This window comes from Zosterops lateralis (assembly GCF_965231275.1).
Source record: "Zosterops lateralis genome assembly, chromosome: 3".
NCBI classification, from domain to species: Eukaryota; Metazoa; Chordata; class Aves; order Passeriformes; family Zosteropidae; genus Zosterops; species Zosterops lateralis.
In genome coordinates, this window is record NC_139764.1 from 13,320,281 (window position 1) to 13,344,210 (window position 23,930).

The following is a 23,930-nucleotide window of genomic DNA, read 5'->3' on the forward strand; positions in this document are numbered from 1 at the left end:
AAAGTACTGCTTGACAGATTAAATATATAGGCTGCCTCCAACAGCTAATACAAAGTACATTATTTAATATTTCTCTTTGGTGTTGTTTTGAGGCTCTGACCAGGACTGCCTTAAAAATTACTTTTTTCAAAATTGTGTGTACACCTGAAGCGAATATATCTGTGCATTAAGACTACAATCAAAATAGAATATGCAAAATGAACCTAGAGATAGAGAGTTGTGCTATATCACAGAAAATCAGTTTTAAATTTTCAAAACACCACAAAGACATTCAGAGCATTTGCAGAGTTCCAGTCCAGGAGTGAAGCTTTTCAAGCTTTCCAAAGCTTGAAACATCCATTTGGCATTTCTCTAACATCAAACATTTTTGACTGGCCCAGAGATACAAATCTATGGGTTCTGTACCAGCTATTTGCTTTTCTGGAGATGATAACAGTACGTATGGTATATACTATGTGAGACATCTCACACAGAAGACAATACAGGAATGGGAAAAAAAAAATTAATGCCACTCCAGGACTATACATTAGTTATAGTATGTCTCCAGATACATGCTTTTGTGTCGTTTTGGTTTGTTGGTTGGTTTTTTTTTTTTTTTTTTGTTTTTTTTTTTTTTTTTTTTGTAATAAGGCTAGTTCGAACGGGTGCAATCCTTCTCCTCGCATATGACAATTCAGAATAAAAGTTGGAGGACTTTGATTGCTTTATTGTACAGTACATGCAGATTTGTACTTTTTCTTTCCTGCCTTTTCCTGGCTTAAGGAGAATGTGTGTAGTCAATGGAATCCATTTTTGCTTACCTGGCACTGAGGATTAGAACCTCCCAGGATATGAAGTTCTTTCCAGGTCATTGTAGAGTAACACTGTTATACCTGTGGTATATCTGAGAAGGTTCTGCCCTTTATTGTACATATGGACATAATAATTGTGAAATAATGTGGTCGATATCAGTAGTTAACATTCCTGTCCCAAGCACTGATTAGTCCTCCTGAAAGGTCCCAGATACCTCACCATGCTAAATATTCTCCAAACATTATTCACAGTCTAAACCAGAGCACAAATATTCATGTGAGAGAGGAGGAAATGGAAAATAAATTATTTTTCCTCTTGCTTGTGCATTTAGCATTAGCCTAGTCCATTTTCATACTAGATGAGAAGGATAAACCCCCCCTGTTTCATCAGACTGAAAAGTCAATAACAGTCTTTTCTTTTTCCTTATATATTATTTTTATTTTCACTGGCTCACACTAAATTAGCAATATTTTCATTATGTGTCTTAATCATTACTATAAAAGAAAAATGAGCCCAAAACCAGGAGCTCAATTTTTATGATTAAGTTAAAGAAAATTGTACTGAGTTGTGTGTTTTCACAGAATCACAGGATACTCTGAGATGGAAGGGACCCACAATGATCATCAAGTCCAAATTGTAAGTGAATGGCTCACAACCTTGGTGCTACTAGCACCATCCTCTGACTAACTGAGCAAATTTTGTTTTAATTTTTGTACTTATGAAAAAAATCTATGGATGTTAACAAAGAATGCCAAATCCACTACAGAATTAAAAATAAAATTACTGTGTGAATCATCACCAAATTAATAATTACACATAATTAATAAGTTCATAGCTCCAAAGCAAACATTATTACACTGACCCAGATAAACAGAGACACATTGTTATGTGTGCTTATTTCTTGAAATATCTGATAGTTATTGTACAATTGTTGTGGTTTTAAGCCCAGCTGGAAATTAGGTGCCACACAGCTTAATTTGCTCAACCCCTACCTTTCTCCCCTCTCACTTTGGTGGAATGGGAAGGAGAAGCAAAGTAAATGTTGTAAATTAAGACCAGTTTAATAATTGAAAATAAAGTAAAATACAGTAATAATGTTCAGTTAAAATAATAATGAAAATAAAAAGATTAAAACAAGTGATGCTTAATTTAGTTGCTCACCACCCACAGATGAATGCCAGACCCGCCTTCCTGAACTCAAATTTTCTCTCCTAACACAACCCAGGAAAACCCAAAACATCAGTGTGTTATCAATACCATTTTCATTCTGAATCCAAACCACAGCCCTGTAACCACTACTGAGAAGTTAATTCTGCCCAAGCTGAAACCAGGACAACTATCAGTATATTTTTTTATATTATTCTGCATCACTGCCATCTTCATCTCTAGTTATAGAAGGTTGAGAGGTTTGCTCATGACTGAGCACAGAGTAACATTTAATCTACTTATTCCAAATTTGGTTTCCAAATATATGAGCCATTCTTACCACCAGCCTCCATAAAATGAACAAACCTTGTGTGGACAACAAGAAAACCCAACCTTCTGTGAATCTAGGCTGAATCTAGTCAGTCATCCTCTCAGCAATGTACCAAGAATGAATCAGCATCCTCCCGATGCAGTATCTATACTTTTAAAAGTGTTTTATGTGTCCCAGGGTGCTGACTTAGAGCCACAGAGAGTGAAGGTAGGACTGCAATGGGCAGCTGGGATCCTGCACGCTTAGGGGGCAACAGCAAGGGAGAGGTGTCATCATAGGCATCATAATCAAGAGCAAAAGTCTTCTCTCAGGTGCAGGTAGATAGCATTAATCTGCCTCAGTGGCATGAAGAAATATTGTCATTGGACAGCTTGCCAGCTCATGTGAAAAGAGCAGCATCAATGAACTGAATAAATGGAATTACAGAAGTTCAAAAAGAACCAAAAAGGGTAAGTGCAGAATCCTAGTAGTGTTTTCTTTTTTTATATATAAAGATCCACTTGAGGCCATTGAGATAATTTCAAAGTACAATATTAAGAATCTCTTAATCTATCCTGAATTTCTTCACAGTGGAAAAGAAAAGGTTGGTTCAATAATCAAATCCCAAGTCAGCTGCTGTGATTACTGTGATTCCCTTTCTACTTTCTGCTAAAATAGACCATTTTCCCTTTGGGGTTTGTACAAGCCCAAATCAATGAACCAAAATTGGTTCCAACACACTAATTTTGGTTCATTGATTTCCAGGCCAACGTTCCTTTTATTTACTAGACAAAATCTCAACAATCTGTCAGTAATATTTGTCAGCCTTTTTGTTTGAACTTATTTCAAATGTTTTGTCTTCTTTCCATCGTTCTCCTACCATCAGCAAGCGTTTCAGGGTACTGTAATATTTTCTAAAAGCTCACTTCTCACAGGTGAACACCTATTCGAAGTGTATTTTGGGGTTCACTTGCTGAAAATAACATACTATGTTGAACCTGAAATTTTGCTAGAAGCAGGAGCTTCTACTGCCTAGGCAAAAATATAGAAATATTTGAAATAGGTCATCATGGTAGGTTTTTATCTTTTATGGACAAAATGGAGCAGTTCTATGCACAACCAAAAGCGATAAATATTACGATTCCAATTCTACCATTGGAAAAGGTACCTTTGTAACTTTGGAGTGTTCCAGTTTTGCAGTGCCATACTTAACTCAATATTGCTTTAACTGAAAGGCTTAATTGGTGTTAAGTCATACAGTTCACTGTGAATTTTGTTGAGCTTACTCCTTATTAATGTCATGTCAAGGTAAGTGAAAAATAGAAGTTTTCTAAGGCAAAAAATGGATTATTTTTTTCCCCCATTACAATGATACATACAAAATTTTCACAGTGGTAAAGATGAACAGTCACAATTACTTGGCCTATTTGAATTTTAGTATGATTTCAGTTTTTCCTCTTTAAAAAAACCCTAATATTCCCTTTCTCTATCATGCCAAACAAAATATTTATTTGAAAATAGTTTTGTAGTTTGCATATGAAATTGGTGATTGATACCAGAAATACCATTCATTTTTTGGCATGAATGTTCATTTCTAAAATCTGAAAGACAGAAAAGAAACCTAAGAAAACAGAAATTATATCAAATTCCATTTTACATCACCACATGTGGCTGAATTTAGTTCCTAAATTTTATCTGGTTTAAAATGTTCTTTTCTTTTGTTGTTTCAATAGAATTTCAGCAGAAATGCCTATTTTGGTTTAGTCATTGCTTTTAGGGGAATATGGAAATGAACATAAACTGATTAACTTAAAAAATATGTATTTCAAACTGCAATAGAAAGCTGATAGGCCTTTGCTATTTTCAATATGTTGTTCTTTCAAAAAGAAGCAAAGACCTAAATTCATTGTACATTACTCTGACTGGTAAGCCAGGAATGCTACACGAAATGGAAGAATTTTTTTCTGGTTATTATTCCCATGTGTTTAATAAATATTACTTCACATCCTGGGTTTCGTTCTTATCAGTTCTATTGCATATGTACTATGCATTTTGAAAAACGTTGGGGTTTGGGTTTTTTTTTTGCACGATCACGTGCAAAAATCATCTCTGTTAAAGCATCAAAATGGATGCTTTAACAGAGATGATTAATGTGAATGTCCAATATATTCTCTTGTATCTATTTTATTTCCATTCCATTCCATTCCATTCCATTCCATTCCATTCCATTCCATTCCTTCTTCCTTTTTCATTTTCCCATCCTGGCCTTATCCAAAGCTAACAGCAGCCCATTAAATGACCTCCATGGTTTCAGTGAACTCCAGGATAGGACCCTTAAGTATTAATCAAGTACCAAATGTCTACTTTTACTTCATGCACATTGCAGATGTGATTTCACTTTAATGATTCTGACATTGGTTTTTGCTCAGCACCCCTGGCTAAGGCACTAAACTTTTAAATAGTACAATAAAATAAATTATGGAAATAAACATGATGAAAGAAGTAAGAAAGAAAAGGGAATACAAACAAGGCTTATTAAAGGACAGGTGAAACAGAAATAATAATAGGAGATAAGAGACAACTGTTTGGTTAATGAGATGCTGAGAATAAATGAGCTTTTAGAAAATATTTGAAAGAGCTCATTGATATAAGAGCATGAATTGAAACCAGGAGCTCATTCCACAACAGACAGGCAAGAAAGGAAAGAGTGTTTGAAATCAGTAAGGATGAGAGAATTATAATTGCCTTTATGTTCTTGCTTTTTGCATCTCAACAAACAACATTCAGCAATCAAAGGTTAATAGCAAACAACTTGTCATAATTGGATTGCTGTCCTCCCAAAAAGGCACAGCAGCAGCAAGGCAAAGCATTCACACTTGCCACCCGTGACATGCCTTGATAAATCCTAAGTAATGCTGAGAAGCCTAGAAATGTATTAATAGAGGGCAGAGCAAATGGAAGGCATGATAAACAAGCAGACCACAGACTAACCAAAACCCACCCAGGAAGAGTGACAAAAAAGGAAAGGTTCACTGCTGTTACATGAACTCTGACAGCATATTTAAAGGCTGTTACTATGTGTGAGACAGTGGCTATAAACACTGAAATTCTTTAGAGAATTTGTTTACTTACTGCAAGAACTGAAGCAGCTTGGTTCCCCGACAAAAGCACTTTTGCCATTGTGGTCACTGGCAGGGCAAGGATGAGGGCAGTTCCAGTGTATCATGCAACATCAACAGAATTGTCCCACACTGATCAATTGCAAAATAATTATTAGTGACAGTGATTTCTGAAACAGAAATAATGCTGTGATGTTTCTGATATAGACCTGGCACTTTTATTAATAGTACAACAAATAGTGTGTGCATCTTTTATGAAATCTTCATGCATCTTGTATGAAAATCAACAATGAAGCATAAATATTATCAGGATGTTTTTTACTTCAGTCTTGCTTTTCTTTTTGTTTTGGGTGTTGATCTTCTCCACCTGCTTGAAGTCTGAGGGGAAAAAAATCAAGTAAACATCAAGCAAAGACAGATGAACTGGTAAAGACCCAGTTTGCAACACACTGCACCAAACCTGAGATGTATAAGATGCAGATCATATGATTTCTGCAGAGGGAGAAAAATAACCTTAGCTTCACTGTGCTTACACTTGGGGTTTTTTCAAGATAAATGTAGCCCAAAGATCTCTGGGTAAATGTTGAAATGTTTAGGGCAAATGTCGAAGTGTTTAGGACAAGATAAAATCTACATAGTATTCATAAACAGTCCTTATTTTAACATTGGATCTTGGTAGAAAGATGGACTGCTTCTAATAGTTGTTAAGTACATGAATTTCTGTAAGTCACTTCTTTCAATATTGTAAATAAGCTTCCAAAGAGCTGTGTGTAGTATTTCAGTTTCCCCTGGCAAAAGCATTTTTATTTTCTTGATGCAGTGATGAATTATCTGGATCATTGCCTTACAAAGAGTAAAAAGAGAACAGAAGAGAGTATGCAAGCCTTTATAGTAGAATTATTATTTTCTAGGCCAAAAGTATTATTTCTTAGGCCCCATTAAGACATCAATAGGGGCACAGCAGCTCAAGAATCAAATCCTGACAGCTCAGGAAAGCAAACTGATGTGGGTTTTTTTTTTTTCCCCTTCTCTCTTCTTAAAGTAAGAATGCTATCAGATATCAAATATTGCAGAAATTCCCTAGATCAGTCCTGCCTGGAGAAAGGAGAGAAGCTGTGCAGCATGAGTCATTCTTAGCCAATCTCTCTTTGTAATATCTTCTCCTCTTTGTGCCCCACCAGAACACGTCTATTATTTCAGATCTGTTCTCTCAGACACAACAACATTGAGAGTTCCTTGCCTGTGAAGTTGGAGGATGAGCATTAAGGATCCTCCCATAAGAAACTGATCATATATTTCCAGAAGACATCATATCCTGCACACTGATAAGGCCAGGAATACAAATTTTCTAAGCAGAGAAAAGAATTTTCTAACCAAAAATCATACAGGAAAGTCCTTGCTCTGCTGGTGTCATGGGTAAAAATTCCATTGGCTCAAAGAGAGACAATTTCACTCCTTGTCTTACTGTCACAGGAAATCCAAAAAGGACCCACTATCAACCACTGTCAACTCTTGTCCACCCACAACAAAGTGTGATTTTCATGTAACTAGCACAGACAAGCAGGTTAAGAGGCACACTAATCCTGCAGAGGTTTAATTTTAATACAGTTTCATCCAGAGCAAAGAAAACTCAGGCTGCATATGATTATATATTTTTCATAAGGACCATATTTCATCATGAAATTTTTCTCTAGAATGTAAGAGACCACACTAATTCATTCTAGTGAATTATAAATGCCTCTTTTTTTGGGGGTGTGTGTGTGATTCAGTGCACCAATGTCACAGTATCAGCATGGGAATAGAAAATGTAGTGGCATTCTGCAGATTCATTTCAAAATTGTCTAGTGAGTCTTTCTGCTTTTTCTCTTATTTATTTATAAGGAAATACAATTAATCATAATCATAATGTTCTACTGATTTAATTGCTGTTCTTTTCTTTAGTTTCTGTGGAGATGTTTTTGCTCTACATGTGGTTTACATGACTTTTCATAAAACAGGGATGGGAAAATGGTGACTGTCAGAGTTATGCTTGTCCAGATTGTTGCTTTGTGCTGAAATAAATAATATATAATAGAATATCAAGTGTACAATTAGATACCTGGATAAGTATATCTGATTTGATGATTAGTTTTCTGGTGTTTGGTGCATTTTTTTCCTTTCCCCATTTTGTTTTGTTTTCCCCTAAATATATAGCAAAAGGGCTTGAAATTGTTAATTACAGAACTTAAAATTGTGAGTCACAGTTAGGAAACATGTTCCAATCCACTGTGACTTCCAGCTGGAAAAGAAAGACTATCAGATATTACATGATGTAGGACAATACAGTGTTGTTCCACATCATACACGTGTGTTTTGTCCATCAAATGTGTTGAAATAAGTTTTCAGCTCAAAAGAAAATACAAAGATCATTTGAAACAACCATATTTATTTAGAGTTTGAGAACAATGTAGTGTTCAAAGACAAAAATATATTGTTCTCCCTAATGCCTAAGAGAGAGCTCTCGTGCTGCTTAACTCACATTCTCCAAAACACACCTTTAGGAGTTGTGTCAGACTCTATACAATAACATTATATCACTGATTTGAAAAGATGTCCTCTTCTGTCAGTGATGTAAGATCAGGGTATAAAGCACAGATGTGTATGTGCAATGCTGGACTTATAGCCAACATAAGTACAAGCAACAAGACCGTAAAACAGGGCTATGAAATGTAGAACATCCTCTGTGTGATTCCTGGCTAAAGTCACTGGGTTTTTAGCAAAATTTAAGGCTCAGTAACACAAGGAAAAGCCCTACAGCTCTGCTGGCATTCCTTGCAGCAAGGGACGTGGTGGGGGATGAGTGAAGCCTGATCCAGGAAAGGATAAATGGTGCTCAGGCACACAGGACCCCGTGTAGGAAGAAAGGTTCACTGTTTAAGTGAACTGGATTTAAGAACACTTCATTTTGCAGAGGCAGCTGTAACTGGCCTTGGGCTTTGGTCCAAGATATCCATTTTGTATCAAATACATAGTGAATGAGCAGTGTTTTAAGGAGTTTGTAGTCCCTTAAGGCAGTGTTTTGCCAAGAAGAAATGGAATAAATGGGTTTTCCAGTCCAATTAGGGAGGGCACCTTAGTAATCCCCTTTCCTAGTTTTCATATATATATACACATACATATATATATATATGTATATAAAGGACTGAGAATGACTTACAGGAAAGTGGTCAAATCAAGGAATGGCTCAGCAAAACCTCAGCTGGAAGGCAGGGCAAGAAGGAGAGGGGGAAGAGGGCATTTTACATGTAATTGGTTATTATTGATTATATCTCAATTAATGAAAGGAAACTCAAGACAGATTATAAAATACGCAGACAATATGCCCAGACCTGGTTAGGAACAGTAAGCTTCTCACAAACAATATTGAATAAAAATAATTATTTCTTGACATTTTCTCCCCTTCTTCAAATGTCAACTTAATTTTTTCCAGACTTTTACTTATTAATGTGGCAGATCCTATCCATCATGTCATGCTTATTCTTATTTTGTCAGCAATTCAAGCCAGAGATATAACTCAAAGTAATCACATTAAATGGTCAAAGAAAGGTAGATTCTATAATATCTTTGCTCAAAGTTTTTTTTTTTTTTTTTTTTTTTTTTTTTTTTTTTTTTTTTTTTTTTTAATATTTTATTTTGTTTCATTGCAGCATTTTTTGAGGGACACAACTATTTACCTGATGAGCTTTAGATTTATTATCATAATCATTTCAGGAGTGATTTTCATATCTGGCATTAAAAACAGAAATCATCCATGAAAAGTAAATTTCAATAAGACATTGTCTATTTATTATTCGTGTGGATCTCAATTATTTATGATCTTTTTTCATATAATATTTATGTGTGTTAATCACCATTAATCATAAGGTTTTACTCCTGACTACAGCTAATGCTTTTGCATACCTCTTTCTTATGCAGACTGAGCACTCTTCTCATGAGACTGTTGTATGATGTGACTTAAGTCGCAGTATGTGTCCTTTACCAAATATTCACTTGTTTGCTTTGTTGGATTAAATAGATTAAATAGGAAAGTCAGTAACTAGATTTTCTAATGCTGACTTTCTCACTTGGATGCTTTGGGAGCAAGGGAAAGTCATTACAGCTGTAGATATCCTGCTCCTTCTGTTTCTAAATCAGGTCTGTGCAGAAGATGACTGAGTACTGCAATCACATTTTAACGTGGCAAGTAAAATGTGTGGAGCACTGCATTTTCTTGAAATACTGGCAAAATTAAAGTGAAAAGTGATGTGGAGCTGTTTACTCACCTCTGACACTTCACCTTCCAGGTACTTTTCTGGTTTCATAGCAGCCTAAGGGAAGTGCTTAAACCTTTGTTCAGAGAAATAGAAAAACACAGTTAGCATTTAGAAGTTGGAGAAAGTCCAGGGGATGTTTGAGAGTCTGTTAGACCACTTATTTGACATATGCAGGCAAAAAGAATCCTTGACAAACAACAACAAAACAATATGTCTCTCTTCATACAGAAACTGAAGCAGAATAAAAAAAAAAATTACCCTCTTACTAAACCAATGCAATGCCACACATTTAATCATGGGCTGCTAACATGTCGCCTTATCTAAATTATATATAGGACAATGAATGTGCAAGAGATTTATATGGACTAAAAATAGCACTCAGACACCCTAGATTTGCCTGTGTAAAATCCAGCAGTTTGCAATATAAAATTAAATGTGAGAATAAATAGTTCAGACACATAAATCAAAATCTCAACAGAACAGCCAATTCTTATTCAGTCCAGCTTGCTACAGCAGTTTCTTTATCCCCAGCAAGACAATGTCTTGTAAGCTCCAGTTATCTTAGTCCTCCACCAGCTCCCCTATGGGATGGGAAAATGCTGGGAAAAGAGATCAGGCGCTGTCAGCAGAAATGCAGAAACATTGATCTAAGTACTGGTAGTGTAATTCAGACAGGTCAGGGATGCCACTTTTGGAATCTGGAAAGTTAAAAAAAAAAAAAAAAAAAAGATTCCTTGTCTATTTTCTGTTCTCATGTAGTTGCATTTGGGTTCACTTGCAATGATATTTATGTTTGGGTATGGGCATTAATCATAGACATCTACAGGATGCAGTGCTCTTATCTCTACTGTGATGTTCAGAGTCCTTGGAAGAAAACTTTGAATGGAACGTGTTTCTATAAGATGTTTGTATATTTTGGACTATACAGCTTACTGAGAGAAGTGTTCTCAAAATGCATATAGATTTCTCCATGCAGCTCTTTCTGACAGCTAAATGATTAACATTTAGCATTCCAGAACCTTTCAAATGTATTTCATGTTCAGATTTTTCTTGAGTTCTTCAGTGAATGATTCTTGGCTATGAATAAATTTGTTATCATGTAGTGATCTGTGAATAACAGTAGTTTCTAGTTTGTTTTTTCCTAGTCCATTAAAGAGCTGACTTTCAACTATGCAAAGCAAATTATACTTTTCTTGCATCCTGATTGGATACTCAAAAAGTAAGATTATGTATATAGTGGCTTTATTTTTCTTCTGGGGGTTTGATAGAATTCAAACTTCCACACTGAAAGCTCATCTCTAACAAGTCTCCGTATGAAGATGGCTCAAAGTTTTGAAAGGTCATAGCAAGAAAGCATTAATGAATAGCAAGCATATGAACTTGTGGCACATTTAGAAAACAGTAAATTTTATCTTAAATGCATTTGTGCCACTAAAGCAGAAACCAAGCATGCTCAGCTTTACAATGTCACAGATTTGGTTTATTCTCTGCTTTTGCAATTTACCTGGTTTGTGGAATAGCTCTTCCTCTGAGTTAATGAAAGCCTAGGACAGCCTGCTTTCCTTCCTTTTGCTACTGTGAGGGCACTTTTGTACCAAGAAGCCTTCCTCCCAAGATGTCATAATTGCTTCAACCAGTTTCTTTTTACGATGAGGCATTTCCCCTCCGCGAATGCATCGCTTCAGTGAATTCACAAACCAGCTCTGTCTGGTTCAAATCCACGAACCTACACTTATGATAAGATAATGAATGCACAATTGATGCAATGTGGTTCGTCAAGCAGAACCACACTGGATGTGCTGTGGGCAAGTGTACAGGATGATAAATTTTGTTAAATGAGGATGATGCATTTTTAGAGGCATATCACTTCTCAGAGGTGTTTGTTCACTCTTCTGGCCCCACTGCTCACCACAGAAGGAGGTTTTGGTCACTCCATGTTCAGAGAGATAAAGTACAGCAGCAGATGTAAATAAAGGAAGCATTAATGAATATATATAGATATATTGGCATAGTATTTAATTCATTGCTGTTGGGAAAGAGCATAGTAACATGCAAAATTGATTCAAACTGCTTCATATGTTATCGTAAAAAATTCATCAGTTACCCATATAATGCCAGGCTAAAATACAGATGGTTAAAACAACAGCACGAGACATTAGTTTTATAAATGTAGTAAAGAGACATATCTGCAAGTTTTAGTGTCTTAATCCACGTAAGTCAGAAGGCTTTATTTCCCTGTTACTAAAAATAAGAGGAAAATAGAACTCCTTCCTTAAACCAGCGGATAAAAACTGCTTTATGTACAAAAGTTTTCATATCAAAGTTATCACCAATATTAAACAGCAGTGCAACTTGCAACATTGAACATCTCCAAGCAACTTTATTAAATATCCAGTGCTCTAAATGTAGATTTAGATTGACTTTAAGGAAAGGAATTTTTTATTCTGAGGATGGTGAGGAGCTTGTACAGGCTGTCCAGAGAAGTGGTATATTCCCATCCATTGGAAATGTTCAAGTTAGGTTGGATGGAGCTCTGAGCAACCTGGTCTGGAGAAAGGTGGTCCAGTCCATGTCCAAGAAGCTGAGTCAGGTCATCTTTAATAATCACTTCAGACCAAACCATTTGATGATTCCATGTGATTATTACCTTAGACAAACATCAAGTTTTGCAAGGATTATGTGCAGGAAAAGAACTGTCTCATGCAGGCTTTCAGTATCAACTTGAGTTCTAGTTTGATCACTTGCTATACTCCCAGCTATGCAGACTCAGGATCTGGACAGAACAACTTTAAAAGGGAATGTTGAGATCAAAAAAATACTGAAGGTCTGCCATTTATCTTTCGGAGAACTTAAAGACAGCTCTAAAAATGCATTTTCCTCAGTAGATGTGCAAGATATTTAGCATCTCTAGTATCTGGCAAAAAACAAATCCCTTGATATTTCTCAACCTCTTGGCATAGCTTTTATCCATGGATTCTATTCCAAAATGCTATTAAGGCTTCCATAACACATGAGTTTTAAAATCCAAGATAAATGATGGACATTTGCCATGCAATTTATAAAGCAAAAGATTTGCTCTATAATCTACCATGCCTGGAGAAGTTTGTATCCAAGATCTCTCAGGAAGACAGTGCTCTGCTTTTGCTCTCACTGAAGATTTGTCCTGAGCAGGAGTGTCAGCAAATTGCAGGCACTATGATATATTGTCTAAGAGAGGAGAATTCATTTGGGAGCAAACAATAAACTGAGTTCAAAACTTCATTGTGCTGCACAAATCAGATCTGTTATGTAAGGCTATCTCTCTCAACAGGAACAAGCCTGAACCAGCTGCTAAACTGATTAGTTTAGACAGACAGGAAATCTACTTTTTTTTTTTTTTTTTTTTTTTTTTTTATCTTCCTGTTGCTAATGAAGGAGCAAGAACACTCTTTCATATTTATAATGTAGAGACAACATTAAATCTACAAATTGAGACAGTATAGGGCAATTTTATGTATAATTTTAAATTTTATTTCATAGACCTTGTCTGCTGCTATTTTAATATTTTTGATGTTTCTCTTTCTGTGTCAATCTATATTTTTTTTCTTCCAAGTTTCTCCTAGAATTACCTGCCATACAGCTCTCTGACACTTAACACTCCAGAGAAATACAAAAGAATCCTTCAGGCAGCCTGGGCAAATTAATAATCTTCTTCAAGGGTTGCAGGGTCATCTAATGCCAGAGTCACAAGTGCCTGTACATACATAAAATACAGAATACTGAAAGTATTCAAAAATACTCCAGCCATATCAAGAGTATATTTTTACTTGTTCACTTCAGTAAACTTCCCATAGCTCAACCACACCCAAGAGGTTTTTGATGAATTTAGATCTGCATATATTTAATGATAACATTTATTCTATAAGAATGAAATGATAGCCTCTTGCAAAAGAAGCTCAAAGTGCAAAGCAGACTTGTATTTTCCTTCCCTAAAAATCTATAGATGTCTCTAATCCAACTGTTTAATTCATCTTCTTGTTGAAAACCATATTACCAATGAACTTAAAACTTCCCATGATAAGAGCATATGACATTAATAACACAGTGCCATTCTTTCCATTCCATTTTCTTCCACTCTCATGTATTACTAAAGTCAGTTTATGTATAGAGAGTGTAAACAGCAGCCACATTCATCACGAAGACCCTCAAACTCTATATTTGTTACTGCTTTCTGTTATCAGAAAAAAGAGCTACGTAACTTTAGGTCAAAATGATGAACATCTCTTCCAAAGGGGATAAGCTCTGGATAATTGTTTCTATTTTGAAGCAAAGACAGCATAAATTCATCTTTTATAATAACACAAAATTGTAAGTAATCTTGAATTTCCAGGCTAGTGACCTTGAATACTTAACATTATTACTCATGTTGGATCAAATAACAGCCATTCTTATTGCAGCAAAGAACATATAACAGAAGAGACAACATGCACCTCTTTAGATCAGCAAATCATTTCCACACCACTGTGTAAAAAGCTTTCTCTGCTTACTTGATGCATATTGAGTCAGTTTTCAGGTCAATTGTTCTTAACTTGCATTAATCAAAAGCAGAGAATGTAATGAGTTACCAAGAACATATTTAGGAACTTAGATAACAGGCTATAATTTCTATGGATAATTTTTTCTGGATTCGAGGAATGATTTCTCCATTTCAAATATAAAGAAAAAAAAAAAAAAAAACCCAAGAAAACTATGAATCAGCAAAAGCTGGGCTAGATCGGGGGAAAGGAGGTTTTAGTTCTAAAAGCAGCTGTGCTCTTTACCAAGTGCTTCTGGAATTGCAGAGCACAGCATAACTAAATATCTATTCACCTACCTGGTCATTCTGCAATTGCTTGAGACCCTTTGCTGTACTAGCCAACGCAGCTTTTAGGAACACTTTTTTTGGCAAGGCAGGTTATGACATTAACAGCAATGGAAGAAAACAGTGATCATTACAGCTCTTGCTATGTTCTGCATGTGTCATTCCTTGGGAGGACATTTAATGATCAGCAAACATGAAGTGCCTGTGAAAACTGTAATTGAGCTAACCACAGCTCAGCTGCAGCAGAGAAAATTCCAACTTTCCTATGGCCCCCTCCTGCTTTCATCGCATGCTGCCTGTGATTTTTGATAGAAACAAAACTGAGTCGAGGGATTTACAATCTTTCATTACTGAAGTTTGCAGTCTTGACTCTATATTTATTCCTGTTCATAACATTAGTCACTTTTCCTTCTTTCCATGAACAATGAGCTAATTAATTGATTAATGAAACTTGTGCTCCATTTGTGCTCCATTTCTCCATTTGTGCTCCACTTTCTCTAGATGTGGGTTTATACACCTGTTATTAATTACAGTGTGATTAGTTAACTCAGAAACTGCATTCAATTCCCCAAAGAAGAAAGGTTATGAAAAGCCAGTTACTCTTGGCCTTCCAAGAGGAAATCTCACCTGCTATCCTTGCTTTAGCCAGTCCTTACACAAGCAGAGAAGCAAAACATGTTGCATCTTTATGTTACCTTGTGATCTAGGTGTAAGACATTTCATGGGATTCGTAGGTCTTGTTTAATTCCATTTCATCCCTGATGATTTGCATACTCAACATAGTTGAGTGGGGAAAGAAATGCTCTTGAGCTTTTCACATGCATTTATAAAGTCAAAAATAAGCTCAGTTTGTTCACAGTGATCATGCTCAGCTCTTTCTTATTTTAACTTTCCTGCCAGGAATTTTCATAACATGGGAACTGCAGGATGTTCTTATTAGCATTGGATATGTTTATCTGGGAACAACATAGAGGATACCACTTGTTGTAGTCAGCGCTTCAGTATTGATTTCAACCAGATACTATTTGATTAAAGTTATTTATGCTTAAATGATTTGCCTTCAAAATTGTGTTGAAGAAAAATGCTTAATGTATGCAATTTAGATGGCAAAATAGACAAAATAATGCTATTGTACTAATGCAATTTTAAAAAATATATTCACTTAAATATTTTACCAGTAGAAAAAGCAATTATGAGTGATACAAAAGCCCAGAAATAATAACTTTTGTAATACCAAACATGTCATATTAACAGTAATAAGGAAATTAGACTTCTAATCAATGTTTTTGAAGAAGCTTTTGTCAAAAAAAAAGCCCTTTATAATATACATATAATGATGTATGTGCATGTCAGTGCCCTCTGCTGGATAGAGACAGATCCAAACTGGTGTTTATGATCAAGTCTTCACCCAATAACTGTTTGTAAGAAGTTATAAACTGTTATTTATAACAAAAGGTGAAGAAATCATACTTGTGTGGCACATGATGAAAAAAAAATTGTTTGGGTTCTAAGGTTTCTAGATTTTGACCCCAAGTTCCATTGCAAGTTGTTGAGATAAGCAGCTGTCATCTTTCTATCTTTCATTATCTGCAATTACTAATCAATCTCTTTCTTTGCCCATGAACAAGTGTAACCACTACCCAAAAGGTTTCATTGTGCAGTATCTCAGTGTGGAATTCTATTTTCCTTTTTTCTCAGCTATAGCCTCCTATTTTAACACTATATATTACAGGAGGCCCCCAAGTGGCCTTCAGAAATGTTTATCAGCTGTTTTACAGAACGTGCTTTACTGCTGCTGAACTAATTTTTACAGAAATTATATAAATGCTGTCCCTACTTCATCTGCTCTAGGAAAAACAGCATTGTCTATTTTCAGGGCTCCTAAACCCAACCAGGTCGAAATTAATTAAAAATTACAGCCCAGCCTTCACTTCATTGCAGATGAGATGCTGCCTTCAGGGTCATTCATAGAGACCACCTGTGAAAAATGTTTCACTCCCTTATTCCCAAAATGTTGGACTGGGGAAACCAGATAGGTTATCAAGGAAGAAAGGCATTAAGTAATCACATGCTTGAGGTAAGATGCTGATTTGGTGTTGCTATAAATATTTTTTTTTTACTTTGGAATATTAAATTATTCCTTTATATTCTTAAAGAAAATGTTCTTCATTCTGGGTGCCCTGTCCACTCTTATAGTAGTACTCAGTTGTTCTACTTTGCATGGACACAAATAACCATTTATCAGTATCCAGCCACAGCACAAGGCAACATCTTCCTCAGAGCTCAAAAATTAATCAAAAGCTGGGAACTGCTGCCTCGTCAGAGTTTTGCTGCATCTGTAGGAGCAGCAGTTCACAGTTTCAAATGCATCCTATGTTCCACCCAGCATTGCTTCTTTTCACTCAGTGAAGTGTTTTCTCATGGAGAGGTGTTTGGTCAGTCAGGGTGCTGTCCTGAGGCTGCCCAAGTACTGCTCCCTGCCTTTCTCTGCAGGAACTGATCCTCTGCTTTCACCAAAGGCGTTTATTCAAACGACGCCCTTCTGCCTTTAGTAACAACGTGCTGAAAACCGAAGGATTAATTGAGTTGATTGCAAACTTTTAAAGTGTTTATAATCAGATGTTAACCAATAATATTGAGCTTTTTGACTCAGCAATTAATTATAATTCCAAAAGCAACATTGTAAAAAACTGGCTTTTCTTGTTTCTTTTTTTAATATTCATTATTCTTATCTTCTTTTTAGTCACAATAGTTAAAAACATTACAGTTAATTTTGGGGGATAGAAACCTGCATCTCAGTTTAAAAAAAAAAAAAAAAAAAAAAAAAAAAATCAGTACAACATCTGCTTTTTTGTGTGGACAACATTGAATTTTTGTCTCTGTTGAAGGTCACCTGGATAAGTAAATAGTGTCATTCTGGAAAAGTTTGTGAGCTAGACATGCCGCAACTAGTGATAATCAGCCATGAATGTACTTGCAATTGAGCCTTATTAGTCTTTAAATTTTAATCTTATTAAGCATCAGATTTTGCCAATCTTCTGCAAACAAACCTCCCACTGAAATCAGCAGGAAAATTAAAAAGGAAAATATTTTGTAGTCGGATCCAAGAGGACTTTGGAATGCTCCTAGTTTTCTCACAGAATCCAAACCTCACCACTGCAGCAGCTCAGCATCACCATTTTGTACAGCACAGTGATACATATTCTGTAAATGGCCAGACAGAGCTTTCTGTCTTTTAACAGCTGCTCAAAAATAAAAGGGGTTGGAAGTGACAGCAAATGATCAGAAATCAGTGACAAATCTCTGGTGGTCTTTCCTGGTTTTCCAGCATGTCCTCAAAAATAGGGATATCAAAGTTTTAAAACAAAACTTTAGAAGATATCTTTGTCTGGGAACAGTGTAAGCATGTGTAGGTGCTGGGCTGAAATTATGGCAAATGTAACCAATTTCCTTTATTAGGCATTATGTTTCCAGATTGGTCATTACTTGCAGAATTAATATTTAAATATTCAGTAGAGTAATAATCTGAAAAAAACTCAAGTACAACAATAAAATGAAACTCCTGTAATCTATATGCCAGACCCCAGTGAACAGTGAATAATCACCTCTAAAGTAAATATCAGTTGATAATACAAAAAAAAATTGCAGTTTCTCATAGAATTACAACATATTTTCTATCATGAAAAGTTAATGAAAATTAAAAGTTTAAGCTTATTTGTAAATAGTCCATAAGCATTGTTTTTATTGACCAATATGTTAATAAAATCTGATTTATTAAATATTTAAAATGTGAAACATGTCAGCACCTTAATATTTCAATTAATAAATGCAAAAAGTTATTAGAAATGTATTGTTATTAGGATTTAAACTGACTATTTTCTGCAACTTTACCACATTAAAAACAATGTTCCAGTTTATTTCTTTGAACATCATATACATACCAATAAAAAGCATCCAAAAGAAGCAATAAGAGATACAAAAACTCTGGAAATAAACAGAGTAATCTCTTTCTTTAGTACTGTGAGCATATTATTTTTATTAGTTAGATATTGCATGCAAGTGAAGAGTTCTCATGGATATGCAGAAGAAACATAATATCCATGAATAGGCATCAAAGAGTAGTTTCAACATTGGGGTTGAGAATTGCAGTCCTAAAGTAGCCGTAAACCTTTCTGAAATTTCTAGTAAATAAATATATTTTTAAGCTTCAGAACTTTCATGAACTTGAGCCCAATAGGGTTATTCTATTTTAGAAATGTTTTGGGTTTTTTTTACTCACCAATATTTGTTTGATAATTATCCTTCATTTACTCTCTAATTTCCCAGATAAAGATCTTCAATATCCTCTTTCAGAATCAGATCTGTCAGCATGACACACACACAGGTAAAAAATTTCTTGAGCAAGCAACTCAGTCCAGCAAAAGTTTTATTGTACCTTGCGTGTGAGCCTTTCACAGAAAAAATAAAAGCTGAACATCAGCATGAACTGAGCCTAACTAGGAAGACAGTTCATGCCTGATACACTTCACAAACACTACACTGAATCAAAGGTAATTAAAAAAAATAAAAAAGAAACACATTAAATTTGTTCATATAACAGTATTACTCTAATTTCCTATAGCCATAAATAAAACATTTTAATTGCATAATTTTATAACCTATGACTACAGAAATAACTGGAAGTCAAGGAATACACTTTGTATCATCTGAAAGTGGATTCATTACTATCAACTACATGCTTGATAAAATTTAAAGTGAGTGGAATCTACACCTGCTATGCAAAAGTCTGCATTGTGTTAATGAATCAACATGCATACATCATACAGTAATGGTCTATTCCTTAGCCTCAAGAGATGTGTTTGTAGCACATGTTTTTAGGAAAATTTCCTAGACATTTTGCGGAGTAAAAATATTAGTGATACACTGCAATTGTATCTAAAAGTATCACTCAGAATTGAAAGCTACTATTGCTAGGTATTGTATAATCATACAAGACAACCAAGCATTAATGGCATTTGGTCCAGTGTGAACAGGTCCAAACTAGAAAAAGAGAACATTTTTATATTCTTAAATATATTTTTTTCAGGAAGGAAAATATTTATTTTTCTTTTTCAAAAATTAATTAAGTATATTCAAAAGTGTCTCAGTGGAGTCCTTCAGATTAAGGAAATTCTGCACAGCACATGCTACAGACTCATGAACAAACAGTGAAGTGGCAGCTTTCAAAGAAAGAAAGTCTCGTGCTAATGCTGTGTGGCAGAGATGATACAGGAAAAACTGCAACAACTGCTCACACTTGTCCAGCAGCAGCAGCATCCTCACAGCTGGAAAGATTTCTACACTAGAGCCCACTTAAAGGAAGGGTGAGTGAGGGGCGTAAAACAAGGGCTGCCACTCTGTGCAGTAACCAAGCACACCCTTGCCAGAAAGTCACTCCATGGAAACCATTTCAGAATGATAATTCCTAGAGCAATGCTGTTTCTCTTTCTGGTAAATTATACTCAGCAGTAAAAGCCAGGGGAAGATCTGCAGGTGAGAATCGGGGTCTGCTATGCACATATAATGCTTATGTACATAATAATCATACAAAGTGTATGGAAAAGTGGTTTCTTTTGTCCCTTTTTCAGATGACTCAAGCTGAGAGTCTTTTAATTGCTATTTTTAAATCTTTACAATGTTTAAGTATTCAGCTGAATCAAATATTTGGATTATACTGGTATTTTATGCATTTGACTCTCACATTCTGGAGACAATGTAAAGAGCCCATTATTTTTCCTATCACAGATCTGAAGCTTTTACAGGAGCTTTTTCTACTAAAAACTTTGTATTTTGTACACACTTCAATTTGATGAAATAACTGCATAGCAAATCATAAACAAATGCATAAAATTGGTAAAATTTGTTACTAAATGTAAGCATTTGTTTTGCAGCAAAAATTGATTTTTTTTTTTTTTTTTAATATCTATTCAGCAAACTGTAGTGGTCTTGAAAGTCATGAACATTGGAAAAAAGACAGTCTGTCAGGCATGCAGACTTCAATCTTGACATTGTATCAGGATCTGGACTTGCAGTCCAAATGCAAGCACATAATGAGTCTTGTAAGACAAAATCTAGCAGTTCTTAATATTAGTGAGGATTTTTTACTATAGGATTAGTTGTTCCTCCTTTTTATTATAGAATTTACAACATAAACAAAAAAAGTCACCTAATATAGTATTGAAAAATAAAGCGACAAAACCCATTATATTTTCAAAATGCTGACACTTATGGATTTATTTTATTTAAAACAAATTCATGCGTCTCGTTCAAGGTGCCTTCCTGACTTCTTTCCCCTTCCCAATACAGACAGGCATCTTCTGAAGGATTGTTTCATCACATTATTTTTACTAAAGATGAGACGAATACCACTCTTTGCTCTCCTTTTTCCCCTCAGCTGACTTCCTAATTTCTGTAAGAGTAGTACGATTATTTTACATACAAGTAATGTTTTCCCCAAGTTGCTATTAGAGGAGATTTGACATGTAGTCTAATTGACCTCCATATTTAATTTAACAAAAGAAAAAAAAAGTTTTGCCATTCTAGACTGACTTATCTTTTGATCTTCTAGGAGGAATATTTGCAAAGGGTTGTAACACTAAATCAAAGTTCCGTACACCAATACTTCCTTTGGCTGCACAGAAATTCTGCATCTAGACACAGGAGTAACTCCAGTAAGGATGACTATGATGTCCTGATCTACTCACAATTTGCTCTGGTAGTAGACAATAATATTATAAACTATTTACAGCCAGCTCCCCTCTGCTTTGCTGACCCTGACTTGCCTAGGAGCACCCTACAAGCAGAGCTTTCTACCACCTTTAGTAGGCTGAGTATCTTTTTTTGATAGATGAGCCTCCTATTTATAGACAAGAGCCCAATTTGTTTTGTCATCAAGAGAACTCACAGCAAACGTTGGCCTCCATAAGTTTTAGTACATAAAAACTCTCCCAACTCACAATGAGCTGGTGATTTCCCACAAAACAGTGAAATAAAATCAACATTGCAGGATTTCCATTGGCTGTCCTTAAGGTTTCCTGAAGCCCTGTGGTTCTGGAGTGGATGGTGGTGCCGCTGCAGTGCTACAGTGGTGTGCCTGTCATGGGAATAGAGGTCATTTGTTCAGGAAACTGAACTTTCTCAGGTTCATAGTGCTGTGGTGCTGCTAGCACAGCTAGGAGGAAATACAATTGATCCAGGCAGATTGTTACTGAATTACTTGGAAGCACTTGCCATAACTGATAAGAATGTATAATTTCCTTGCAGTTTTTAAGCAAAAAATTATGATTAATGTAAAATTGCCTGGTGTTCAGATTTTGCTGCAGTGTGGGCAGTGCTCAGCTAGCTAAAATGAATGACCCCATGGAAAACCTTAGCATTTGGCAATTTTGGGGTTGTAATGAAGCATAATTAAAACGATTAAGAAATAAATTGAAGGAAAAGAGTTCATTGGTCTAGGAGTGAACTCCAGCAATGGCACAGGAAGCCTGCACAAGGTCTCAATTATCATATTATTCCAGCCATTTCTGCAGCTCCCCAAAGCTGGGAAATAGGAACACATAAGAACATATATGGCAGGAATGAATGAAGCAAAGATCTCAACTCAGCAACACACATCATTAATGATGAAAAGATATATGAGGTGGTTTTGAATCTATTTGGTTCAGAAAAGCTCAGATAAGAGCACAGTTATTTTGACCACCTCACCAAAACACAGAAGCAATACTGCTGTAAACCCCTTTTCACAAGTTCTCAAGTAATTCCCTACATTTAAAATTGTTCCTGGTAAAACCTGTAATGGCTCTCTAAATAATGTTTGGTGAAGGAAATTACTGCCATTCAAGCAGAACTATAGACATCTGTGCTCATTTATAATAAACTACTTTAGTTTAATTTTATTTATAGATGTATTAGGAAAATTCCACCTAGTTGGAAAATGTAGAGAAATAATAGCCTGACACCAGAGTCAAACCTTTCTGCAGTATCATCAGCTGAGAATGCAAAGGTCATTCTCTTCTGGTATTGAGGCAGGTTCCTTATTGATTGTTTCTATGCCAGAAAAAAAAAAATCAGATTAAAATAAAAGGAGTTTCTTAGTCTCAAGCAGAAATGAAAAATAGCTCTTGCGGGGAACAAAAGAAAGGGAACCAAAATTACTGTATTGTGCCAAATGCAGGCAGTTTCAGCTTGTTTTGAAAGATCCATTCACATAATCATAAAAGAAGACTTTACAGAAGAGGTGCTGTAATAATCAATGTTTTGTCTAAAAATAGGCCATTAATGTATTAGATGAGATTAACTTTGCCACATAATTGTTTTGTTCTGCTTTAGATTATTTTGTGCAAATGTGTGTTATAAAAAATAAAAATCAAACAACAAAAAGCTATTCTGAATGCACAGAAAATCATCAGAAGGAAGCCAGAACTCTCTTTCCCTGTATTTAGATAACACATGGTCTCTGTACCTGGAGTGCTCTTCTGCTTATTAATTGATAAAGTGCATTGAAAGGGAATCTCCATCAATAATAAGGGATCATAATTTGCAGGATATCAATAGTAAAAAAAAAAAGTCTTTCAAGAGAATTCTCCTGGAAATAGGAGTACTGCAGCACTGTGCCATATGACTGTTTTTTCCCTAACCACAGTCCCCATTTTCAGCCTAATGTTGTGGAAAGAGATTTTCTCTGTCCTTAACAGTCATAGGATGTAGCCTGTATTCACACCTGTGCTTAAGGTCTAAACGATGAAATTACCCTTTTTTTGGCAATGCTTAAAATGCCCTGCTTCTTTCAGCTGAGATAAGCTGTGCCCTGGTTTGGATACATTTTCAAAGCAAACACCACTTAGATAATTACTGCCACTTACAGTACAGGAGAATTTTACCTAACTCCCATTTCACGGGGATACCCAGTGCGTGTGAGTTAACCTCTATCCAGAGGACACCCACAAAGCCTATGAAGTGCTATCAATAATTCTGAAAACAGAGTGTAAGTGAGAATTAAGTGCTCAGCTGATTTAGGGCTGCCTGTCTGGCCAGAGATAAATAAAAAACACACTTGCACTGAAATCTGTATTTTCAGGGATGTACCAAAATCCAGCTCAGAATGGATACAGCAGTATTTCCTCTTTATTTGCTTGGGTTCTAATGAGAAGTATCCAAGCTGTGTGTAAAAAGCTGTCAATTTAAGTTCACTTAAATCCATTTTTTGTTGCAGGCTAAGATTTTTCAGGTATAATTAGACCTTGAAAATTAGTTCATTAACAACATCACAACCTGAGGATTTCAAATCATAACTACAATGGATGTCCTGAATTTTAAGTTGTCTGAAATTCAAATTGGCAGCTAGTGGTTTTTCAAAGTCTTAATTACCTCACCCAACTTTATGTGAATTAGGT